Source organism: Meriones unguiculatus, chromosome 2 (assembly GCF_030254825.1).
Source record: "Meriones unguiculatus strain TT.TT164.6M chromosome 2, Bangor_MerUng_6.1, whole genome shotgun sequence".
NCBI lineage: Eukaryota > Metazoa > Chordata > Mammalia > Rodentia > Muridae > Meriones > Meriones unguiculatus.
Genome location: NC_083350.1, coordinates 29,070,707 through 29,098,176, shown reverse-complemented (window position 1 = coordinate 29,098,176; position 27,470 = coordinate 29,070,707). Strand labels below are relative to the sequence as shown.

Sequence of the window (27,470 nt, the reverse complement as noted above, 5' to 3'; positions counted from 1 at the left end):
CATATGAAAGAGATGAAAGAGAAGAAAAAGAGTAAGTTTTGCCTTTCTGAATCCAAACACAGAGTCAGACAGACTTAAAGAGGCTCATGGTGGTTCTGCAGCAACTGCAGAGAGCAGGGAGATCTGGAGAAGAGAAGGTGCATGATCTCATTAAAAGGACAATTATCTCTCCCATCTTTTTACCATCAATTAAGGGTCATACCTTCACCGGGCCCAAAAGGGGTAACTCTTCATGGAGGATAATGGTAGACTCTATTTTTTTGTTGTTATTGTTTTTGTTTTTGACCAAAAGAAAATAATTTTCTCTTAATGGACCTCTAATTCGACTGTAACATAAGAAAATGAAACAAAGAAATAAATCTATCTCTCCTTCTTGACGGAATGTTTAAAATTCTTTAATTTTCTTCAGGAAAAAATATATAAAGATTTCAGAATCTTTAGAAAATGATTAAATACCATGCCTTTGCCATGTAGCACATATTTTAAAAATGCAGCCAGGAAAGCTCAACCTGTTCAAAGCTTGCCTTCCTTACCAGGGCATAAGTGTTACAGCTCCAAAGGGAAAGGTATACTAGCAGTTGAGAGCCAAGGAATGACAGTGTCACCCTGCACGAGCTCACTCAAGAGATTTATTGAGAGGACAGAACCCAGGAGAGCGGCTGCCCCTGAGAAGCAGCAGAGACCTGAGCAGAACACAGGGTTTATAGTTCCTTGAGGGGGAGGGGGCCTGGAGCTTTCCAGGGTGGCCCCTGATTGGTACGATTATGTGGCCTGATCTTGGGGCACACTCAGGGATTGGTGGGATTTATTTATTTATTTATTTATTTATTTATTTATTTATTTATTTATTTCCTCTGGGGCAGGCTCTGGTCGCTCTTCAGCCTTGGGGCTGGGAACTGCCTTTACAGGGAATGGCTTTAGGGGAGTCTGGAGAGGCGGGCCCTGACCTGGCCTGTGGAGCTCCTGGCAGGCAGGGTCTTGTCTGGGTAACTGGGAGTGGGGTTGGAGGATGGGGGAATGACAGGCTGGCATATTCTGTGCTTGAAGGTGTTAGGCCGCGTCTCAAGGATACCCATAATTGGTGTGAATAGCCAATAGATACCAACCAGCAAAATGTCTGTGAGCCAGAAAATGGCACTGAATAAACCGCTCCAGTGTCAGGGAACGGGGCTGCTTTATTGCGCATGAGCTATACGGTGATGGAGGCCTTTCGATTGTGCTTGGTCAGCACATTACCTTGGGTTGGATAGTGAGCACTCTTAACACCAGGGTCTCTGTGCAGAAGAAGCACATCGACGGCGATGTAGAGAGTGCCCACTGGCCCACAGGGCAGCTACCATCAACTCAGGCTACTTGAGAATTCAGTGTTCAGGAGTGCGGGGCGCCATGCTTCTGATTCAGAAGCACAGTGTGCCAGGTAAAATTTTAACTCTCAACTTGGCTGGATGAAAAATACTTAGAGCACAAGTGAGAAATACCTTCGGATGTATCTTTTTTTGGGTGTATGTAGAGAAGATTGACTTGCACGGGAGACCTGCTTTGAATGTGAGTAGTTCTGGTCTGTGGCTGAATAAAGCGAGGGAGACTGAGAGGATCAAATGAGCTCCAGAATTCACTGCTTCTTGCTTCCTCTACCACCCAAATAGGATCAAGTAGCTCATGCTTCTGGTGCCATGGCAGCAAGCCACCGTTACCCACACCTTCCCCACCATGACGACTGTCTTGAAACTGTGAGTGAAAATAGATACTGTCTCCCTTAGGTGGCTTCTTGCCAGGCATTTGGTCATAGTCCCAAGAGAAGTAAATAATATCATATATAAGAATTTATTGCTTTTTTTTAGTGAACTATTTTGTTTAAGATTTATTTATTTTATGTGGTTGCTGGGAATTGAACTCAGGACCTCTGGAAGAGCAGTCAGTGCTCTTAACCGCCACTGAGCCATCTCTCCAGTCCTCATATATAAGAATTTAAAGACTGCAAGTGCATAGAAAAAACTTGAGATGATCAGATTTTGCTTGGTAACCCATTACAGTGGCAGGGAAAGGAGAAACAGTTCCCTTTAAACTGTTTTAATAAGTGCTGCCCAGATGTTTCTGGAACCCGAAAAGCTGTATCATCGGGACAAAGTTAAATACAACACAAAACAAAACTGTGCTCTTAGAAAGAGAAAAGGAAAATTTACCTGCTCAAACCTGACATTGAATGAAAAACAAAACAAAACAAACAAACAACAAAAAACAACCAGCAAATAATAATAATGTAAGATAAATTTGAACTGGAAATAACTCTATTTATTATCAATAATCGCTATATATTCAGATAAAATATTCCATCCACCTAAAATGTTGATTAGGGTTGGTTATTTATAAATATCCAAATATGTATCTGCTGATAAAAATCACACATGAAAAAAAAATCATACATGAAAACCAGTAAGACAAAAACAGACTGTGGTCATTGTCCTGAAAAATGAAGAGGGAGGTGGTTTTAACACTTATAGCAAGGTGACCACGGAAGTCTAATCTTCCCCAGCGATTATATATCAACAGGATGCCTTCCAGCTTCCTGAAAAAGATATTCCTGGACTGTGAGAGTGGCAAGAAGCTTTTTTAAAAAGATCTGCATTGCAAAGGAGACTTAGGAAGAATCTACAAATTTGCTAAAGTGAGTGCTCTAGGAGAAGAGTAAAGTCATGGGAAGAAACTGCTACAAAGTTTCCTCAAGCTGGGCACACCCTAAAGGCCATCTTTTTTATTACTATTTTTTTTTCTTTTTTGAAGTTTATAGATAATTTACTATAAGCTCCCTCCAAGCGCTTGCAACCATTAGATCACTTTCTCTGCTGGTAGATCTTTCTTGCTAGCCCTGAGAAGATAGTGAGAGGCAGGGTGCAGCTTGTTACTCTAGGAGACTTTGTGGTGGACATGTCTGTCTTCCTCACACAGTATTCCACCTGTGCCAGTTCCTCTGGGTTCTTCTCCCCACAATGCTCCTCAGAAATCTGGCACTGTTGAAGGACTTGCCTCAGACCGTGAACCACCAGCCAGCTGCCTTTGTTGACCTCGATTTCCATGCTAACCTTTCCAGTTACAGTGTGGTCTCCCAAAAGGGTAAGGTAATCAGCCCAGGCATGAAAGAACTTAGCAACTCCAGCAGGAGCTTCATAGCATCGGCATGCTCCTTCTGCCAGTCAGTGCCTGCCGTGTACACACCAGCCATCAGAGACAAATTGAAGGAGTAGGAAGCTATGTTTGTACGACAGATTTGTGCCTCGTTTTAGTGTAGTAGTAAAATCTACATGGCCCTGAGGTGTGTTAATGAGGTCCAGGGTCTGTCTGATGTAAGTATAATAGGAATTCTACCAACAGAGTACAAACATGCTTAGATCGCAGGGGTAGTCCCAGCAGTTGGACTTCAGCAGACCTCAGATACAGGCTTCCAGAAGCAGAGCATCATTGATTCTATCCAAAACTAGGTCTGGCTGTTGATGCCAGAAGATATGGCCCTGGAGAGGGAAGGCAGAATACATAGTCATCTTTCACAAAGAAGAAAGCTCTGAGATGTTCCACACACCAGCCCACAGTCAGGGACCACTGGAGACTTTTAGCATCCTTAGTTTTCTTGGCTTTACTAGCTCCAGTAATGTTTACAGCAGAATCAAACCTGACTGTACTTCTCACTGACACATTGTATTCCGTGACATCCTTGAGCCAAGTAATAGGATCTCCCATCGCTGGGTGTCTTAGTTCATCCTCAGGCAACACCTTGATGGTATGGAGGACATGCTGCATAAAATCCCACCTTTCTTGAGTTCACACATCCAATTCTGGTTGTGATTCATCTGAGAGAAGAACACATTTCTCTGTTCCTAGATGTGGGTTCTAAAGGACATTTTGACTGAAGTGAAAAAAAAAAAAAAAGCAACAGCTGGGACAAACATCAGTAAAAACAGAAGAGTCAAAGTATCACAGGTTTAACTTAATGGGCAGATATAAACTACTGTAAATACCAGATTTGGAACAGGTCCTTGCAAGCACTTTTACAACCTCGGTAGGCAGAACAAATATAATATTAAAAGACAAGTGGACCCCTTCCTTCAGCTATTAGACTATTTAGAAAATGGACACCAAAATTTGGAAATTTCCCAGAAATGTCAGGAAGAGAGAGACACATAGAGACCCCATTTATATAATTTGTGACATTACAATTGTCTGATTGTTTTGCTAGTTATTGATGCTCATCCCTTTCTACAACCAAACTAAAAATTCGGTCTTATCATGTGAATTTACATACAATAAAGCAGATGGTAGATACACGGTTTTCCACGTAGATAATTCCATACAGGTAATTCCATAGTTTCAGACATCCAGTTGGCATTCAGATAAGGAAGGAGTATAGCAACAGGTATGCCATCTGCAGGAAAAATGAGTTTGATTCTGTTCTGCAAATTGATTCATCAGTCCTACTTAAACAACTTTATTGGGTAAAGAAAAAAATGTGCATGAAAGTACTAGCTTTCTTTTGGTATTATAATTTATAAATAGGTAGTATGGTTGAATTTTAAATATATACTACTTCTATTGCCTAGCATTTGTCAATTATACCTCAACAGTTTTTACATATTCATCCTGTTCAATTTTATCCCTTAACCACATTATGACAAATTGCTTTCTCAAAAGTGTGACATACCGCGGTCCTGTTGCCCTATTGCTAATTCCAACTAGCTGAAAGAGCTCAAGGAAACCTGTGGTCTTGCAGCCAGCATAGAAAAAAAAAAAAAAAAAAAAAAAACTTTGCCACAATTTGCATTGACTTTAGTCCAGATAACTGACCTATTTATTTCATAGACTAATAAACACAAAGGTGCAGTTATGTCTCTGCCAATGTGGCAGAAACTAAGAGGGAAGCAATGGCAAAGGATTTTGTTCATCTTAATATCTGACTAACTTAATATCTGTGTGGAATACAGTCAGACATGGCTGCATGGAAGGTGATACATCTTTTTTCTCTCGAGAGAAAAAGCCATAATACAAAGTCCCTTGGGTTGGGATTATTCCAAAGAGACCGTTATATGTACTCTAGCTAGCCACTTATTTCAAGGTGACAGCATGTGAAACATGCCTGCTGAGTGCCTTCAGACATTTCAAGCACTTTCACACACGTGACTGAATTTCGAACAATACATCTTCAGAGAGATGCTGCACTCCCCAAGAGCCCAGTTGCTTCCCCTTCAACAGAGTGACTCCTTCAATTGCGCTTCTGGTGCCAACAGCGCCATTCTTAAGCTTCAGCTCTCTTCCTCTCGAAGATCTTCTGAGCAGCTGCCGAGGACTGCACTGCACTCCAGATCTTGGAAGATTTTGCCATTTGTTACTTCCTGGAAAGAAATAGAACAGGAGAGAAGGAAGCATCCACACATAAGCTATATATGCCTAGCTAGCATCTCTCGTGAGCCAGCTCAACAGATGGAACAGATTCTTTTTATCTCCACAGCATTATTATAAAGTAAATTCCTGAAATAAAACTTGTCTATTCTGTCTCAACACACCATTCTCACCAATTATGACTTGTTTGACCTTGTGTCTTTAGAAGCACACTGGCTCTAAAAAGAGAAAATAGACTTGCTTCCATTGGACCCCTTTATTTATTACTGAAAATTTGCTCTCACTTTATATATAAAAAATGAATTCTTAAAAAATAACTGAACATTTCTTTATTTAGATATATAGTGCTACATGAGATCACAAATCTTCCAATGGATTTTTAGAACAAAAATTAAATGTAAAGGAAATGACACAAACACATATTTTTTCTTTATCAGCACTAATAATTCAGACTTAGACCCAAGGTATTCATTATGTAGCTAAGAAATGTGGGATGTGCTAGTTAGAAAGTATATAAAGATGTTTATCTTCCTCCTTTTAGCAGTGATTTTAGTTCAGAACACATCAGGAAAGTAGAAAAGGTTAGATCCTGAAAAAATATAGGCCACTGGTAAAATAACTATAAAAACCAGAATAGTAGAGACTGGAGAGATGGCTCAGTGGTTAAGAACACTTGCTGTTTTTGCAGAAGACCTGAGTTCAATTCCCAACCCCATATCCAGCACCTTACAGACACCTCACCTTCAGCTGCAGAGGATCTGACACCTTCTTCTGGCTTCCATAGGCACCTGTCCACTTGGCCACGCAGAAACACACTGACTGTCACACACACACACACACACACACACACACACACACCCCAATAATTGCTGTTATAAAGAAAGACAATCGTAGTCCTTTTATTTTACAAATACTCAGCAGCCAGATATTGAGATGAAAACCTGCTAGCTCAGAGAGGCAGAGGAAGCGCCCAGCTGATCTTCCTACTCAACCAATATCCCAGAAGGAAAACACCTTTCTACTCAGCTCACATTCCAGAATGAAAAAAACAAAAAAACAAAAAAACAAAAGCTCCCTCTTCTTCTATAAGCTGTCTTAAGTACCCTTCAACTTAAAGTCCCTCCTTTCTGTTTAATCCCTGTCATCTGGTTTCTTGCTCTGTCTCTTGACCTAAGGTTACCTTTATTTAATCCTGTGCACAGAAAACTTTTGAATTAAAGGTGTGTGCTAGGGCTGAGCCACACTATAAGTACTTGTTTATAATAAACAGAAAGTTCATGGATTAAAGGTGTGTGTTAGGGCTGAGCCATTCCCCACTAGAAATGGTTTTACAATGGGATCAAATATCCTGCAACAAATATCTGTTTTTAAATTCTTAAAAAGGAGTTTAGAGTAGCATCAAAAATAATCAAGTGATAAAGGAAGCCTTTGGGGGGGCGGGAACAATCCAGCATAACATTACTGATTTAAAGCTCCATTCTTCAATTAGCAGAATATTTCTAGGAAAAGGTGAAATCTTATAGCTAGTCTTGGAAACCAGTTCAAGTGTGGCACTTCTTGTGTCTTTTGGATAAGGGAGCACACAAGAAATATGGGCATGAGTTACGTGGGACTATTTGAAGATGTTACAGATCCTCTCCAGGAAATTTACCTCCTGTTAGCGGTCACTGCTTTTCTTAAGCATTGGACATTGCAAGCTTCCTTTTTTTTCCCTGTCATTTCAAGAGCATGATAATCTGTCACAGAAAGACCTTAAACATTGCCTTTTCTCTGGTTCCACACCAAGCCCTTCAGCATTTCCTGACTCTGGCTATTGTGTCCACTCTGTGTTGTTCCTTTTGCTGCCTAGAAAAACATCTGTCCTCTCTAATTACCTCCTCTTCCTGGATAAACACAGTTTCTCAAGATGAACATATTATGTTCAGTCCCCATGTGTTTGTGAAGAGTGGAAATTGCTGGGTAAGAATGGAAGGAGATTCTATGTAAAATCTCCCAATTCTGGGATCTTACAAACAAAACTCTGAGTCCAGACACTGAGAACCAGTATCATGTGTAATATTTCATCATCAAGATGTGATGACTTACTAGTGGTAGGAGGAGTTAATCATTCCAGATACTTTAATATAACAATGTGACAATTGCTTCTCAATATAAATGATGAAGTTAAAGGCTGGTGTCTAAAGTGATGAGTTAGCACATGCTCTGCTAACTTGAGCTTTAAAGCAAGAACTGAAACTCGTTTGTGGAGACATCTGCCATCAGTACATGTTGTGTTAGAGGAATCTTTTTTTTTTTCCATTTTCTGAACATGTTTATATCTGATGAAATGTAAGCCTCACGAGGAATATGAAAACTTCGCTTTACAACAATGGAAAAGGAGGGAGCAAAATGGGATCGGGAAGGAGAATAAAGAGGCAATGAGTCCCTGTGTGTTTCTTTCTTAGGCTGCTTGGTGAGCACATAAATGCTATACCTATAACTGCACTGTATGAGAGTGTTTACAAACACCATCACCAGAATAATTTGTGGAAATTTTACTAAAAATTTAAAGACTCTACAAGTGGTCCTAAGGATATACATCAGGAATAAAAAAAAAGTCTACAAAACTCAAAATTCACTGAAACTTTTTAAGAGCAGTAATAGTTTATAACCTACTCCAGTGGTGATGCTGGAATCTTTGTTTGACCTCAAAGTCAAAGTTAATAATATACCTTGATGTTACTTAAGAATTAAGACTGCTATTCTACTGTGTACACACTCTGAATTTTATTTATTTTTATTTTTTAAAATATTATATTTATTATATATACAATGTTCTGTCTGCATGTACACTTGCATGCCAGAAGAGGGCACCAGATCTCATTATAGATGGTTGTGAGCCACCATGTGGTTGCTGGGAATTGAACTCAGGACCTCTGGAAGAGCAGCCAGTGCTCTTAGCCTCTGAGCCATCTCTCCAGCCCTCCACACTCTGCATTTTAAATCTACCCTTAAGAAAGCAATGTAGCAAGCAACCTTGCTTGCCTTGAATTTCCCATGCAATCAACTTTTACAACCTAAGCTAATGCACAGCTATAATCTTAATTATGCACTCTTCCATAACCCTGACTGAAAATAATGCATGCCTATCATTTATTGAAAAGAGCAAAACAGAAGTTGAAAGAAATCTTATAAATATACACCATTAATGCTGAATACATTTGGATATTGCTTAATAAACAATGACACTATTAGTTATGTGAGTTAGTTTGAGTCAGTGACTTAATAACTTAATACTCTGCTGAACATTACTGTAAAGTATCCTTCATTCCTTCTTTATGTGATGCTTTCTGTGATGTTCAAGAAAGACGGTGACAGACACACAGTCACACAGAGAAAGACACAGTCACACTGAGACAGACACGCAGTCACACAGAGATAGACAAACAGTCACGCAGAGACACATACACAGTCACACGGATATAAACAGAGATAAATTAACAAGATAGCCTTCAGGAAGACACAGATTCAGATTCACATAACAGACAGAGGACATAAGACAAGGAACCTGAAGTAAATAATTCAAATCTGGACTCACTTTGGTTAAATAGCAGCAAGAAAAAGTTCTTTGATTTCCCTTAATCACCAATGTAGAATTGGTGACTTGGAGTTGTTGATAATGCATTTAAATAAATTGAATTTTGATTCCCCAAATGAGGGCTTTGTGAGGCTGGTTGAGAAATCTTTTTTTTTTTTTCATTTTTATTTTTCTTTTATTATTACATTTTTATTTTTTATATTAATTACAGTTTATTTACTTTGTATCCCCCTTCCTCATTCCCTCTCAATCCTGCCCTCCCTCCCTCATCTTCTCCCTGTCCTTCTCTAAGTACACTGATAGGGGAGGTCCTCCTCCCCTTCCATCTGACTCTAGCTTATCAGATCTCACCAGGACTGACTACAATGTCCTCCTCTGTGGCCTAACTAGGCTGCTCTTCCCACAGGAGGGTGAGGAGGTCAAAGAGCTAACCACTGAGTTTATGTCAGAGACAGTCCCTGTTCCCCTTACTAGGGAAACCCACTTGGATACTGAGCTGCCATGTACTACGTCTGAACAGGGGTTCTAGGTTATATCTATGCAGAGCAAAGAAAAAATATTAAAGGCAGCAAGGGAAAAAGGCTAAGTAACATATGAAGGTAGACTTATCAGAATCACATCAGATTTCTCATCAGAAATTATGAAAGCCAGAAGGCAAATGTCATGCAGACTTAAAGAGACCACAGATGCCAACCCAGACTACTATACCCAGCAAAGCTTTCAATCGACATAGATGGAGAAAACAAAATATTCCATTACAAAACTAAATTTAAGCAATATCTACATAGCAAACCAGCCCTACAGAAGATACTAGATGGAAAACTCCAATCCAATGAAAACAACCACACCAAAGAAAACATAGGATACAGATAATTTCCCAACAAAAATTAAAAGAGAAATCTTAATGTGTCCGTACATGCACATTCTTATCTACTCCTTGCAGTTACAGAGAAGAACGAGGCAGAAGAGAATGACTATACCTCTCATACTGCTACAGGTTACACAACCAGGTTCCTAGTGTGTGCCTCCAAAGGCTTGGGGACTCCTCCTCTAGCTCCTACTTATGAGACAAATGTTCTAATCATATGCCTAGTAAAGCATATTAGGCTATTGGTTATCCCATCCCTGGTCTTCAGAAGTCAGAAACTCCAAATTCAGAAGCCAAGGAAAGAAACCTGATGTAACCAATGCTCACATACTTTCAAAAAGTCAAAATAAGAGCATCATTCAGAGGAAGATTTACTAAGATATTCAGCTCTAAGTCCAGAGGGAGATTCAGGCTATGCACTGGGGAACTCTAAGTCTTAGTGAACAGAAATTAAGCACACCTTGTAACCCCATTACTGATCAGACTCCTCTGTAGGTCAGTCAGTTTACTTAGAATCAGGGCAAAGGAAAGCTGAGGAGAGCTGTTCCCCTGGAGTTAGAACAAGCAGACATTGTCTTCAAACACCAACCTTGCAAAGGAGCATGGGCCTGAATCACTCTGGAGACAAAAGTGTGCTCCACAGCATTATTAAAAACAATAATTGACTAGGAATTAGTGGACCTGGCTGCAGTCAGAGAGATAGTGAGACACAATTCTAAAAGCACCTTGACAACACCCAAGGCTGCAGTTTAGAGATATCAGTGGCTTCTCTTTGCAAGGGAAAGAGACCAGAATAATCTAACCAGTCTCACACAGTAAGTAAGCAAGCAGTTGACAATTTCCTTAGGAGAATGATGAGAAAACCACCCACAGGGCTTTTGCAATTTATCATCTAAGATGCTGATTTTTCAACAACAAAGAGACAGATTTCTTTTTAGAGGAACTTTTGACCCTCACATAAGGAAGCTGTCTATAACAGCAGCTCAATGATAAATCTAACTGATAAAAGCTTCAAAATAAGCATTATAAATATGTATAAAGAACTAAGGATAATCAAAATTAAGGAAATGAAAAGGGAAGACAATGTCTTACCTGTAGACAACATCAATGTAGAGATAGAAACCATAAAAAGAAGTAAAAGGAAATTCTGAATTTAAAATTCCAATAACTAAAATTTTTAAATTTAAAATGTTAAACGCATAAGAGGCACACAGCTTATGTTTGAACTAGTAGAAGAAAGAGTAGACAAACCTGAAGACTGTAAATACAGATTACACAATTCCAAACACAGAAATATAAACATACAAAAATGAACAGAGTTGTAGAAAAATGTAGACTTATCAACATACAAAAAGTAGACAAAGTAGGCTAGCAGAAGAAACAGAAATAAGAAGAAAATATTTCAGAAGGCATAATTAAGCATTTATTTAAAGATCCTAAGAAAATTAATATCTGAGGGCTGTGAGGTGGCTCTGTAGGTAATGAGGCTGGCAAGATGGCTCCATGGGTCAAGGTACTTGACAGTAAGCCTGACAACCTGAGTTCCATCCTAAGGATCCATACAGTGTAAGGAGAGGACCATTTCCCAGAAGCTGTCCCCTGACATCCACACACGTGTCATGACACATACAAACCCATGTACACTCTCAAAGGGAAGAAATATGTAAATATAATTTTAAAAATTAATATTTAAAACAATGGAGACCAGAAGCTGGTGAGAGCAATATAAAATGTTCAAAGAAAAAAATGACCAGCAGGAATTATAAACCCAGTAAAAGCAGACTTCAAAACAGGGCAAAATAAGATCTCACAATAAATGCAAACATGCTCTTAACAGAATGACCTTATAAGGATCCTAAAGCAAGTGTTTGAAGTTGAAAAAAGATATCTCCAAAGATTAATTTCAAATACAAATGAGAAAATAAAATTCATCAGTAATTGTAAACAAATAGTTGCAAAAGACAATGAAATGTGTATTTCTCTTCTTCTCTCCTCTAAGTAATTTTGAACCAATCATGTAAAACTATATATTCATAACTGTATGGTTGGGCTGTCAAATACACAAATGGAATGAATGCATATTCCTATAATGACTACAAGAGAAGGTTGGAGCAGAGCTATATTTGGTTTAATGATGCCCAGTACTTGTGAAAGTCAATGAACAAATGAAAAGAATGAGAACTGGTAAATAATATTGTCAGTGTATCAAATACTTGCTTTTCTACTTTCTCCCCAATATCAATAGACATAAACTTACATCAAGTTATAATTATTATAATGTTAGGTTTGTTAGGAAGGAAGAGGAGAGGTAGTTCAAGAAAAATTTGAGGACATATTATCTTTTTAAAGTGAACAGGGTGTGCTTTTAAGGTATCCTAGGGAAGGTGAGAACTTACACCCCAAGGAAACAGGCTTAGTTCACGTGTGACCTATGCCCCGTGACTGAGGCAAGGCTCACTCTTCCTCTGGGTAGCGGACTAGGTCTTGGTTAATGTATGGTCTGTAAGATAGAACTGTGACATACTTCAGGCCATCAATAAAGCCCAAGAGTTGAGGGGCTGGGCATATTCCTGCCCTGTTTAGTGCCTGGTTACCTAGAGGGCCTCAGTTCTAACAGTAACAGTGTAAGTTGGGTTTGTCACACACAGAAGAAATGTACAGGAGAAGAATGCAAAGAGGAGAAATAAGACAAACGTGCAAAATTAGCATTTCTGTATCTTGTTTCAATTAAGTTAAAGTAAATCTGAAGCAGATTCTGTTCAATGCATATGCATGTAGACACACACATACAAAGTAAAAAAATCTCTACAAAATATAATTTAAAAAAATAAAGGACCCAGAATGTTACATTAGAAAATATTCATTTCGCACATAAGGAAGCAGTAAGGGAAGAATGGAGAATGAGGATACGTCCCTTGAATAACATAAGCAGCATGATTGCAAACACAACCACCGTCACTGAAGTCACTAATGTTCATGAATTAAACAACAAAGACAATAAATTGCAAGAACAAAATCTAATTGTATGGTATACTAAAGAGACACACAATAGATCCAAAGTTACAGATATATTAAAATGATGGGAAAATCCAAACACTACACTAACCTCAAACAAAACAGACTTTCAAATAAAAACACTAATATGTATATATATAATTTGTAGTGATAAAGTTGTAAGTTATTGAAAAAGACATAATAATCATAAACAGATATACATCTAATAACTACATGAGGGATTTTTCTCAGGAATAAAGGATATAATAAATAAACCTCATTGGAGACTTCTTCAAAAAACATTCCTTAAATAATGGCTAGAAAACTTGTAGAAAATAGAAAATGACATGAAGTTTTCAAAGATGCTATGAACAACTAGAACAACCTCCCAACACTCTACCAAAAATTGCAGACTATGCATTCTTTTCAAGTGGTCTTGAAACATCATCTGGGACAGATGATTTGCTAAGCCACAAACCTCAATAATAGTTTCCAGCCACAATGAAATGAAATTGAAATCAATAAAGGGAAGAATTAGAAAAATCATAAATACATAAATTTAGAGCATTAAATAAAACCACAAGGAATTTAAGAAATATTTTGAGATAAATAAAAAATGAAAGCACAGAATACCATAGAATGTGATAAACATCTATTAAACAACCTTTAGAGAAGTTTTTAGAGCACTAATTAAACAATAAGAATAATATCAGATCAACAGTTCAACCTGCTATTTGAAAACACTAAAGGTAAAAGAACAACTGACCAAGAACAGGCAGGGGAGAGTAATAGAGACTAAACAGAAGTCAAAGAAAAAAAGAACAGAAAGACAGCAGAGAAGATTAGCAAATCCAAATAAGCAAGAAGATTGACATTATAAAAATCCAGAAATAAGAGGGACATTATTATTGCTGGATTTATAAAAGAAAACATTATTATAGAGAGGTCATAAGCAACATATTACAATCATTCAGAAAGATGACAAAGACTTAAAAATAAAAAATACCAAGCTAACACTAGAAGTGCACAATCTCCATAGATTCATAACTAATGAGACTAAATTGACCTAAAAAAAAAACCCCTCTCTAGGCATATTTATTCTTGAATTCTGTCAGATATTTAAAAAGCATTGGTTACAAGAACTTGTAGAAAATAGAAGAGAACGGGCCCTTCTGAGCTCAGTTTGCATCACTCACATACCAGAAACCAGGGAAGTCATGGGCACATACACATGGAATGAGCACTAGTTCCAACGAATGTTTGTTTTGATGTTGATTTTTTTTTGTGGTACACTTGTTTTTAAGTTTCATCATCTCTGTCCCATGCAATTTAAAAGACTTACACACATACACAAAAGAAAGAACCATTACTACATGGAATATCCATAAATGTAGCTCAAAAATATACATGCAAACCTTCTCTATGAAATATTATCAAACACACTAATCAACATACTACAGGACCCCATGCATGACCATGTTGGATTTATCCTGGGTAATATAGTAATTAGAAAAACTACAAAACACATACTTGCATATTATCATGATAACTCTTGTACACACAAGTGATAACCAGTACAGTTAACATCCAAGTGCAGCCTAGCCAGGTTAGTCAGGCTTTTCTTACTTTAACAATTACATAAGAGAGAAGTGGTTTAAAGAATTTGGGCTGAGAATATGGGAGAGCAAAACTGCTGCCCATTTCACTATGCCAAGGAATGGGGAAAGTCCAGGGTGGGAGATAGCCCATATTGCCCCCAGCCAGGCTCCATGAACCAAAATTTCTAGCTTTCTCAAAGTAACACCACCAGCTAGAGATAAATATATCAGTATATAAGTCTGTGAGATACAATTCATATCTAAACCAAATGTAGAAACAATTCTTTTCTATTAAAAGTTTTCAATCAATGAAACTCATTTTTTTTCATAAAATTAAAGAATGCTCTTAGTGACAGATTAATTACAGAATTGGATTGTCCTGTCATTTGTAAACAGAAGACAGAGGACAGACAAGAGTTGGGGAGATGGACAGAAACACTCTTGTGTGGAACATAGCACATTTTCAATATGAAGTAGTACACTCTAACCCAGAACAGAAACACAACACATAATGACTGACACCACAATACTGGTAGCTAGTATCCATTAGAAAACACTATATAAAACAAAATGCCCTGTGCTATAGGTCTGATATCAAACCTATGCATAGTACAAGATAGCCATACTTTAATCCACAGACTCAAAGAGGCTAAGTAACAAGGAGGGCCCAAGGGAGGATGCCAGAATATCCTACAGAAGAAGAAATAGCATAGGCAGCAAAAGTGGATGAAGGGAGGGAACTGGGAAGGAAGATGGAATGGGGAGGGAAATGAGGGTGGTGATGAGATGCGGGGAGAATGGGGGTGGGAGGTGAGAGGGCTGAGAACAAGAAGGGAAACTGAGGGAGGCATCTCTTTGTCAATCTGGAGGTCTTCTACAGGGTAGGCTCCTGGGAGGATATGGGTTTAGCTGTAGCTGAGACTCCTAATGGGGGACGGGGGAGGGGGAGGAGAGATGAAGACTGAAGCTACAACCTTATAGCCAGGCAGGACTAATGGAAGGAAGGGAACATCTCGCCCAAAAAACCTGTGAACCAAAAATTACCCTGCCTACAAGAAGTGCGGGATAACAAGGGAACAAAGATTGAGGGAAAGTCAAACCTATAACTGGCCCAACCTGAGACCCACCCTACAGTACTGACACTAATAATGATGTTCTGCCATGCTTTCAGACAGAAGACTAACTTGATGGTCCTCTTGGAGGCTCCAGCCAGCAGAGGGTTGGGACAGATGCTGGGACTTGCAAACAAACATGGGGCTGTGCTCTGGGGGTTCTGTGGAAGTTTGAGGGGAAAGATGGAAGGACCTGGAGGGGGCAGGAAGGAGACCAACAGAGACGACTAACCCAGTCCCATGGGGCTTTCAGAGACTGAGACATCAACTAAGGAGCATGCATGATCTGGACCTAGACCACCTGCTCACATGTAGCTGACTGGATGGGTAACTTAGTCTCCAAATGGGGCACCTGGCCAGTAGGAGGCGGGGAGCGTCGCTGATTCTAACATGGATTCTGTTGCCTGTTCTTGCACCACTTCCGCCTGGCAGGGCTGCCTTGCCTGGCCTCAGGGAAAGAAGAAACACTCAGTCCTGATGTGACTTGATGTGCTGGGAAAGGTTGGTGCAGGAAGAGGGGAAATGGGAAGGGGAGAAGAGGGGACTGGGAGGAGAGGAGGGTGAGGACATCCTTGGGATGTAAAGCAAATAAACTGAAATTTAAAACAAAACAAAACAAAAAGGAAAAGCAGTCAATACATGTCCTGAAGTAAAAAACACTTGGATCTCATATGCATGGAAGATTTGGAAAGAGTGTCTCTAGTAATTACCTGAGAAGAGGGAAGTATGAGAAGAGGGGGCAAACAAGGACATACCTCTTTTCTGCTAATGCCATCAGGTTGTGTTCATAACAGTTCCACTGGGAAAGGATATCTCTAGTTATGAGCTCAGTTCCAAAGACGTTGTCTTTTGTTCCTGGAAAAAAAGTAAAGAGTCCTATGATTCAGAGTTTTTAAGAAGCAGACAAATAGTTAGATTTCCATAGTTAGCCAAAGCATTTATAGAAAAGACACCCACTTCTTCCAGAAGTCCAGTGCACATATTGAGAACAATTTTTAAAACTGAACCAAATACAAAATCAAACTTTATTTGAAGGGCTTGCAGAAAAATAAGTCAACCAGACAGGTGAAAGGCATATTATTATAAACTCAATTTTCTTCACATTACTTCTTCTCTCAGGGCATTTGACAATTCTCAGGAAAAAAAAAATGCTCCAGGCTTGAAAAACAAACACAGGTTGGCAGAGACGTCATTATAATCTGGGTTTGGGCTGCTAAGGCAGCCAGACTGTAAAGAATAATGCACATGAAAAGTGCAGGCAGAAGTGAACACAATTACCCCATCAAGCCATTTGCTGAGTAAGTTCTACAGGTCAAAAGATTGAGAAACACAACCAACTGAAAACTATAGAGAGGCTTTCATAACTCAGGTTATTGGGTGTACAAACATCGGGGTTCAGGACTTATTAAGACAAAGGACCCTGGGAAACACCTCAGGCCCTTCATTGTAATATTAAATATTACATTTCAGAAGTCAATGAAAAAAGAAGAAGAGCCACCATACAGATTGTGAAGTGTTTCAAGTCATCCTATGTTATTATCACAGTTCATTTCTCAACTACTAACCACAGAATTAGAGAACTGTCTCTGGGAGATGAAAACCCATCCATATTCTACACAGGAAGAAATGGCCCTACTTCCTACAGTAATACAATGAGATGCAAATAGACGCAAATACTGGGACAGTCTCCCATTAGCTTAAAATACTTGTGATTATTAATATACACAAGAAAAATAAATTTCAATAGAATTTTAAATGTGAATCATAAACCAGAAAAAAATGATGATTGAAATTTAAAACTCACTTGGAGACTGAGTGTATGGGCTACTTCTGAGCAGAGGTTTTAGGTCCTCTCCATGCATGGTCCTTGGTTGGGGTATCAGTCTCTGCAGGACCCAGGGGCTGTCTCTGTTGGGAACTCCTTGGCAGGCTCTCTGATCACCTCCCTCCTGGGGGATGCAGCCTTACCAGGCCACAGAGGAAGACAATGCAGCCACTCCTGATGAGATCTGATAGGCTAGGGTAGAGAGAAGGGGAGGAGGACCTCCCCTATCAGTGGACTAGGGGAGGGAAATAGGGGGAAAAGAGAAAGGGACGGTGGGATTGGGAGATGAGGGACGGTGCCATAGCAGAGATACAAAGTGAGTGAATTGTAAAAAATAATAATAATTAATAAAAAATAAAAAAGTAAAAAAATTTAAAATGCACCAGATTTAGCATCAGACATAACTGAACTCATGGAAATTGTGATCTGGGATATAGGAGCTAGTTCAATAGAAAACACTGAAAATTAAACACAAGATAAAAAAGTAAAATATATAAAATACATGTAAAATATGACAGATTTTTTCTTTTTAAGCTTTACATTTTTATTATTCTTTCATAATTTTATACATATATATGTTTTGACTATCTTCACACCCCACTACCTTCTCTCCTTCCACTTCCTGGCAAGTCTCCGCCTATTTTCATGACTATTTTGCTAGCGTTTGTTGTTGCTTTTTTACCTTGTTGTTATGGCCCACTGTGATTAATTAGAGTTACTTGAATTAGCACCAATCGGTGTTGTTTATTAGAGTACAGGCAACGTACCAGTGGTTAAAACACTGAAGAAAGTGACTTCCCCTCACCCAGAAATTGTTAACTGCCTATAGCTCTTCTGGGAGGAGTAGAATATAAGGGGCCATGACCAACCATGATCGAAGTTTGATGCGTGGGCCTTACTTGTGCAGGAATCCCCGTCTGCTGCGATTCCCTGAGTGCAATGTGCACAACAGTATTTCACTGCACTCTTCTCTATCTCTGGCTCTAGAGACCTTCTTCCCCACCTTCTTCAGCGTCCCTGAGCTTTGGAGGGGTTGTTTTAGATGACCATTTAGTGATGGGCACTATACCCTCAACGTGTTATTCTGAACACTTGGAAGATTTTTGAGCCTCTGGATTAACTGTCGGCCACAGCAAACAGAAGTGTCTCTGACCAAGGTTGAGAAGCAGCACTCACCTGTGGGTATAAACACAAATATTTGACAGGTAGTTTGGAATCGTGTCCTTTTAGCAAAACAGCAGTAAGAGGTTGTCCCCACCCTGGTCTATGCCATCCTCAACCTTGAGCTTTTGACCAGGTTTACAGTACCTGAATTCCTTCCTGTGGTATGGGCCGCAAATATAATCAGAGAGCAGCTGATTATCCCCATAGCAGTCACACTGCTGTTGTACCAGAGGGTACCTCTTGTCTTGTGGATTGGGATTGTAGCCTCAGAAGGACATTATAATAAAGGAAAAGTAACGCTGTCACGAGAGTATAGGCACAAAGGTTAAAACAGAATGTGTCAAATTTAACAGATAAAAACTACCCAGCTCTAATAGGTCCACGGTGGACAGCTTACTCAGTGGTAAGAGCCAAGGACACCCATTCCTACTACACATGGTTTTTAAAGTCTTTTGCAGGAGCAACCATGCAGGAGAAACAAATAGAAGGCACTGACTAAGGAAAGAAGAAGTGAAATGATTACTTACTGCAAACAGCATGATGTGAAGTGTGGAAGCCCTTACAACTCTATCAAGCACCTCTCAGACCAAATGAACAAATGTAGTGAAGTTACAAGATACAAAGCTAATATGCAAAATCAGTAGCATTTTGTACAGTAATCGTGAGGTATTTAAGAAGAAACAAAAAATGATTGTATTTACAGCCGACTGTAAGAATAAACAGGAAACAGGACAGAAGCTTACCACAGAAGGCCTTTGAAAGACTCTACACAGCAGTGTATCAAAGCAGATACTGAGACTCATTACCGAATTTTGGGCAGAGTGCAGGAAATCTTAGGAAAGAAGGGGGAGATAGAAAGAGATGGAGAGGACAGGAGCTCCACAAGAAGAGCAACAGAACCAAAATATCAGGGCCCAGGGGTCTTTTCTGAGATTGATACTCCAACCAAGGACCATTTATGGTTATAACCTAGAACCCCTACTCAGATGTAGCCCGTGGCAGCTCAGTAGCCAAGTGAGTACCCTAGTAAGGGGAACAGGGACTGTCTCTGACATGAACTCAGTGGCTAGCTCTTTGACCACCTCCCCCTGATGAGTGGGGCAACACACGACAATACTCCCAGCACTGGAGAGGAGGAGGCAGGAGGAAGCGAAGGTCAAGATCACTCTTTGCAACATATGGGCAGGATTGAATGTTACACTGAGTAAAGTGAGATAATCAGAGAAAGGCTAGTAATACATGTTCTCATTTCAAAGTCATCAAAGCGGAGTTGAGTGAGGATTCTACGAGATGGAGTTGGATGGAGTAGGAGATGGGCAACAGTTACCAGATCAGAAAAGGAGACAGTTTTCTGATCTGTAGGTTCTGCTCTAGTGCAGTATATAATTAATAGTCAATAATAACGTAACAAATTTCACAGTTCCCAAACAACAAATTTCATATATTCTCACCACAAAATGTTTTGAAAAGATGAATTTATTAATTTACTTGATTAATTAATCATTCAACATTGAATTCATAAGTCACAATGCTTTAAGTATACACAATTAATAAATACAAGGTAACTATGCACAGTAACTTTTAAAACATGTGGAGGTCCTAACTAATTACATGAGCTGGAAAAAAAATCTTAAAGAGGTATAAAGTAAAGCATGGTAAGCATACCATAACAGATTATTGATTTTATATGTTCAAAGTCCAAAATAATTCACAACTAGGAACTGATATGTGAAGTCATAGATATAAGCTCCTGGTTAGACACTTGTAAGAACATAGCCTATGTACCTTTACCCAAGATGTTCTCAAACTTCCTTTATGTAATATTTTTAGAATTAAGTTGTGTACATGAATCAAAAAATTACATTGTAATTCATATATCAAACATGACACCAAAATTTATAAAAGCTAAAAATTTCTAAGAATAGGTGTGACAACTACAAAAAACAGTTTAGAAAAATGCACAACATTAAAGGAAAAAAAATCAACAATAACAGAAAACTGTGACTCCACAAGCAGAACCTTTGGCAGACCTATGTTAAACATTTCACACCTTCCAGAAGGTAATTTCATTTATATCCGTGAGGTAATTCTGACATTGATGTAGATGTACATAAAGCAAAAATAGCTAGAAATGTCTGCAAAGAAAGTGTTCTCTGCTAGACACTGTGTGTGTGTGGTGTGTGTGTGTGTGTGTGTGTGTGTGTGTGTGTGTGTGCCAGGCATCATATTTATCTCTCTACTGGAGAGAAGTTAAGTTCCCCATTCCAGCTCTATCACAGGAATGAAGCCACGGCTGAGGCCAGATGTACTAATTTAAGCACGTCCTCATTCAGACTCTCCTAGCTCAGATTAGAAAACACATTGTGTGCACGCCCTCAGACAAACGAAACCTTCCAGGTTTGTAAAAGCAGCTCTGATCCCTGCAAGCATATATGAAATGAGTTGAATGTTGGCTCTGCTATGAAGGGCTACGGGATTGTGATGAGTAATTTAATCTTTTAAGAGCTCTATTTCTTCAACAACAAAAATGGGATTTGTTGTGTGGTTTTTTTTTTTTTTTTTGAAACTAGATTTTTTTTAACCAGTTCCTCTCCATCTCCCTTCTCGTCCTTATCCACGCCCTTTTTGTCTCTCCTTAGGGGAAAAAAAAAATCAGGTGTCTAAGGAATAATAATAAAACAACATAAAATAAAACAAAAGCAAATAAATCAGATTAGGACAAAACAAACAAAAAGAGCCAAAGAAAAAGCACAAGAAATACATATAGACCCAGAGACACACATATTTGTACACTCAAGAATCCCATAAAAACATAAAGCCAGAAGCCATAATATATAAACAATAGACTGTAAGGTTAGGGGGAAAAATCCCTGACAAGGCATGAGTTAAGGAGCCTCCTAAGATGCCATTGAATTCATTTTCTGTTGGCCATCTACAAGTGGACATGTGGCCTACCATTAAGAGGTCTGTTTCCTAGGGAAGATGCTTAAAATCTAATTCAGAATGGCAAACAGGATAGACACCAGAAGTGGTGGAAGAGAGGAAACAGGATGGGAGTCTACTATAGAGGATTCTCTGTAAGGATTCACCCAACAGGGGATCGAAGCAGATGCTGAGACTCAGGGCCAAACTTTGGCGCAGGGAGGTCCCAGAAAGAGACCAGCAAAACTAAAAGATCTGAGTCCAAGGGATCCTGCAGTGACTGATGCACCAATGGAGGACTATGCATGGAGAGGACCTAGACCCTCTGCTCAGATGTGCCCTATTGGCTGCTCATTCTTCAAGTGGATCGCTGAGGGAGGGAAACTGGAGCTGCCCCTATCATGAACTCAGTTGACTACTCTCTGATCAGTCGCCCCTGATGATGCAGCCTTGCCAGGGCACCAAGGAAGATGATCCAGGCAGTCCTGATGAGACTTAACAATCTATGGGCAGTCGGCAATGGTGGGGAACTCCCCCTTTCAGTGGACTAGAGGAATGGGATGAGGAAGAAGGGGAAGGGAGGGTAGGACAGGGGGAGTTGAGGGAGGGAGCTTTAATCAGGATACATAATGGATAAATTGTGAAGAAAAAAATAAAAAATTTAAAAAAAAAAAGAGTGGTCTGTTTCCCCACTGAGTCTCCCTTGAAGAAAACAGTTTTCATTTGCAGGTGGTTATCAGTTAGAGCTAGCTTCTGAGTTACGGATCAGGCACGTGTCTACTTCTCCTTTCAGCTCTAGGATCCCAACTGTCACAGACCCGTGCAGTCTTGTGCATCTTGCTTTGGTCTCTGTGAGTGCATATGTTATGGGTCATGCTGTGCTTAGAAGTCCTTGCTTCCCTGGTGTCCTCTATCCCCTCTGGATCTTCCACTCTTCCCTCTTCTTGTGCAGGGCCTAATTTTTATTAAATTGACTTTGTATAAATTTTAGGAAACTTCTACTGTATTAGGTTTCCATGCTAGCCCTCAAATGGCCCTTAGTGTTTGTTGTGCCTCCTTGTCACCTTCTTCCTTCCCTACCCCAATTTGTTCCTCTCATTCCAGTAGTCCTTCCTGTACCATCCACAACTATTCTATTTCTCTTCCACTGTTACCTTACTTTTAACCTAACTTCTGTGGTTATATGGATTGTAGCATGACTACCAATTAATTAACAGCTAATAATGAATAAATATCATTTTGTATTTCTGCATCTGTATTACCTCATGTAGAATGATTTCTTTCATCTCATCCATTTACCTGTAAATTTCATGATTTCCTTTTTTCAATGGCTGAGTAATATTTTATTGTGCAATTGTACCACATTTCCTTTGACATTTATCTGTTTCTAGATCATCTAGATCATTCCTAGTTTCTGAATTATGGATAGAGCATGAATGGCCATGGTCAAGCAAGTAGGATGAAGCATCTTTGGGTATGTATCCAAAAGCTGTACAGCTGAATCCTGAGGTAGGTCTATTGATTCCCAGCTTATTCAGGAACCACCGCATTGATTTCATAATGTCGGTACAAGTTTGCACTCCCAGTAGCAATGAATGAGTGCTCCCTTTATTCCACATCCTCATCAACATGGGCTCTCATGACATTTATTGATCTCAGTTATTCAGACAGGTGTAAAATAAAATCTCAAGGTTGTTCTTCAATTCCCTGATGACTAAGGATTCTGAATATTTCTTTAAGTGTTTCACAGCCTCTTGAGTTTCCTTTATTGAAGATACTCTGTTTAGATCTCCATTTTTAATTTTATGTTATTTGTTTTCTTGATGCCTGGGACTTTCGTTTGTTTGTGCCTTTAGTTTTTTAATATTTATTTTAGATATCTGCCTTCTATCTGATGTGTATTCAGCAAAATTTTTTTTCCTATTCTGAGGCTACTGCTTTGTCTTTTGCTGTGCAGAAGCTTTTCTGTTTCACAAAGTGCCATTTATTAATTGTTGATCTCACTGCCCATGCTGTGTACTGTTCAGAAAGTCTTTTCCTGTACCAATGAGTTCAAGGCTATTTCCCACTTTCTCTTCTATCAGGTTCAGAGTATCTGGTTTTATGTTGAGATCTTCCTTTCATTTGTACGCATTTGTACTTGAGTGTTGTGCAAGGTGATAGGCATGGATCTACTTGCATTCTTCAATATGCAGCCATACAGTTTGACTAGCACCACGTGTTGAAGATGCTGCCTTTCCCCCATTGTGTATTTCTGGACTGTTTGTCAAAGATCAGGTGTCCATAGGTACATGAACTTATGTCTGGGTTTTCAGTTTGAATCCACTGATTAATGTGTCTGTTTTTGTATCAGAACCATGATGTTTTTTTTTATTACTATAGCTCTGCAATACAACTTGAGATTAGAGATGGTGATAGCTTGAGTCTGTTGGTGGTGGTGGTGGTAGTGTTTGTTTGTGTGTGTTTGTATGTGTGTTTCCATATAAAGGTGAAAATTGTCCTTTTGAGTTATATAAACAATTATGTTGTAATTTTGATTGGGATTTCATTGAATCTGTAGATTGCTTTTGATAGGATGGCCATTTTTACTATATTAATCCTATAGAACCAAGAGCACAGGAGATCGTTGCATCTTATATCTACTTCAATTTGTTCTTCAAAGACTTTGAAGTTGTTATCATCCGAGTCTTCCACTTGCTTGGTTAGAGGTACTCGAAGATATTTTATATTGTTTGAAGCTGTTGTGGAACTGAAAACCTGACTTCTTTCTTAGTCCATTTGTTATTTGTATATAAAAGGGCTACTGATTATGTTTGAGTGTGTGTGTATTAATTATGTAGTCTGCTACTTTGCTGAATGTTTTTATCAGCTATAGGAGTTTGCTAATGGAGTTTTTAGGGTCACTCATGTGCACTATCATATCATCTGCAAATAAACATACTTTGACTTCTTCCCTTCCTATTTGTATACACTTGCTCTCCATCAGTTGTCTTATTACTCTAGGTAAGACATCAAGTACTATCTTGAATAGGTGTGGAAAGAGTGTACAGCCTTGTCTTGTTCCAGATTTTAGTAGAAGTGCTTTGAGTTTCTCTCCATTTATGTTGATGTTGCCAATTGACTTGCTGTAAATTACCTTTATTATGTTGATATATGTCTAGTTTTAATCCCTAATCTCGGAGAGAAAGCTATCATGTTGGATTTTGTCAAATGCCTTATTATTTCCTGGTATAGTTTTTTTTGTTTTGTTTTGTTTTGTTTTAGATTTAAGTTCCTGGCAAATCAAAAGTATTCAATATAAATTTTGTTTCTTCCAAATTCAGATCAACATACTAACCTACAATAACTGTTGGAAATAAATTAAATGTCATTTAACTCACTTGGGTTGGGTGACAATTAAATCTAAGTTAGACTGAAAATTAGAAGAGCCTACCACAGAGGACCTTTGAAAGACTCTACCCAAAAAGGTATCAAAGCAGATGCTGAGACTCATAGCCAACCTTGGGCAGAGTGCAGGGAATCTTATGAATCTTATGAAAGAAGGGGGAGATAGAAAGACCTGGAGGGGACAGGAGCTACTCAAAGAGAGCAACAGAACCAAAAAATCTGGGCACAGGGGTCTTTTCTGAACTAATACTCCAAAGACAATTCATGGAGATAACCTAGAACCTCTGCACAGATGTAGCCCATGGCAGCTCGGCTCTAAGTAGGTACCCTTGTAATGGGAACATGGACTGCCTCTGACATGAGTTCAGTGGCTGGTTCTTTGATCAACTCCCCCTGAGGAGGGAGCAGCCTTACCAGGCCAAAGAGGAAGACAATGCACTCAGTTCTGAAGAGACATGATAGGCTAGGGTCAGAGAGAAGGGGAGGAGGACCTCCCCTATCAGTGGCCTTGGGGAGGGGCGTGGGAGGAGATGAGGGATGGAGGGTGGAATTGGGAGGGGATGAGGGAGAGGGCTACAGTTGGGATATAAAGTGAATAAAATGTAATTTATAAAAATAAATATATTAATTAAAAAAAGAAAAGTAGAAATATCCCAGACTCATTTCTCTATAATGTAAGGTCTACTAAGTAGCTTTTGAAGTTTTAAAGAAAAGATGTATCAATTTTTAATAAATTTTGCTCCAGGGTCTTCGGATCTCACATGCTGTTCAAGAGAGAATGAAACCCTGAACTGAGATGCAAAAGTAAGGGGTTTTATGCCATTGTTAATGAACCGATGAAGGCCTCCTGAAGGATGCTGAGGCCAAATCTCAGCTCACCAGAAAGAGCAGCAGCAGCTGTTGTGATTGTGGGAGGTGGGAATGGCAGCAAGCATGCTGTGCTCTTTACAATCCTCCCCTTCCCCACTGGTTGGCAGCATTCAGCATGTGATAGTCCTATTAATGAGAAAAATGATCTTCAAGCTTTCACCTCACAGCAGAAGAAATATCCCTGGATTGCACACCGAATACCCAATTATGTGATTATCACAGCTATATTCACAATGATTTTACTTTATTAATAAAATAAAAACCCACATGCATTTGAAAGACATTTTTTATTTTCTGTTTTCTGTCATATTATTTACATAAACTGCTATCCACTAGTGGGTTTTGTGTATATTTGCAGCTACTTGCAAGGACACAGTTTATACCCTTGCCCAGATGTTATAAAAATTCAGTTATGTAATATGTTTCAGAGTTAAGAAAAGTTGTATACACGAATCAAAACATCTCACTGTAATTCATAAAGATGTGCCAATATTACTTACGTCCCAATCTAAAATATTTTTAAGGCCAAGGGTTCTCGGCCCAGAGTCCCTGTGGTTTCCTGCTATAACAGTTCTTGAACAGAACTGGGTGCTCAAACCAACCAACTCCAGATAACTGCTCCGGACCAGAATTCCATTTCCCACCAATGCTCCAGAGTCTCCACGGCCACTTGCCCCAGTGCCCTGGGCAGTGAGCATGGAGTACCCCTCGCAGGTGTGACAGAGATACCACCAGGACTGCCATGAACCACCAGATCCACCTGGAGCCAAACACCTCCTGTGTCTATGTCCATGGTGCTACTTTGACCAAGATAACCTGGCTCTAAAGAACTTTTCCAAATGTTTTCTCAGCCAATCTCAGGAGGAGAAGGAACATGCAGGGAAATTGAGGCCACGGTACTAAGGAGGTAGTCAAATCTTCCCGCAGAATTATCAAGAAGCCAGACCATGATGACGACGAGGAAAGACAATGGCTGAACGCAATGGAGTGTGCTCTGTGCTTGGAAAAGTGTGAATCAGTCTCTATTGGAACCACACAAACTGGCTACTGACAAAAATGATCCCTACTTATGTGACTTCATTAAGAATCATCACCTGAATGAACAGGTGAAATCTATCAAAAAACTAGGTGACCGTATAAACAACTTGAGACAGACGAGAGTCTCCGAATCCAGCATGGCAGAATATATCTTTGACAAGCATATGCTTGGACACAGTGATAATGAGACCTAAGCCAACTTTCCCAAACCAGGAGTGACTTCACTGGTCACCAAAAAGTGCATGCAGATCGGAGATGCCTTTGCCTGTTCTGTAACCCACTCCAAACCATCCATTTAAGTTCTTTAATTTTTACCATGATTTCAAATAAAGAATTTGGTATTTCCCTAAAAAAAATATTTTTTTAAGCTGTGACATTTTCTAAGGACACGTGACAAGATAAGAAGGTTGTGCAAGAGGCAGGGGTGTTGCTGTGTATAAGAGCTACCATACAAAATATATACACTTAAAAAGCCATTAGTTAAATAATATCACCATTCATATCTATTTCAGAATGAGTCAACGATATGTGACAGAAAATGGAAAAAAATTAATGTCACTTGTAGCTTTTTAATTAATTACAGAATCCAAATAGCTAAGGTTTCTATTTTTCTTCTTTTCAGCAAAAATAAACGGCTTCTTGTCAGAGCATTTACACCCCTGAAAGCACTGGAAGCACCAGACATTTTCTTTTCTATGTGTCTGTGTGTATTCTGCATGGATGTATATTA

At 39.1% G+C, this 27,470-nt stretch overlaps 1 pseudogene; it reads left to right on the top strand.

The window, feature by feature from the left end:
* The first annotated feature begins 86 nt into the window (after positions 1-86).
* Positions 87-26,934, top strand: LOC110559203 (ferritin heavy chain-like; annotated as a pseudogene).
* Positions 26,935-27,470: the final 536 nt, after the last annotated feature.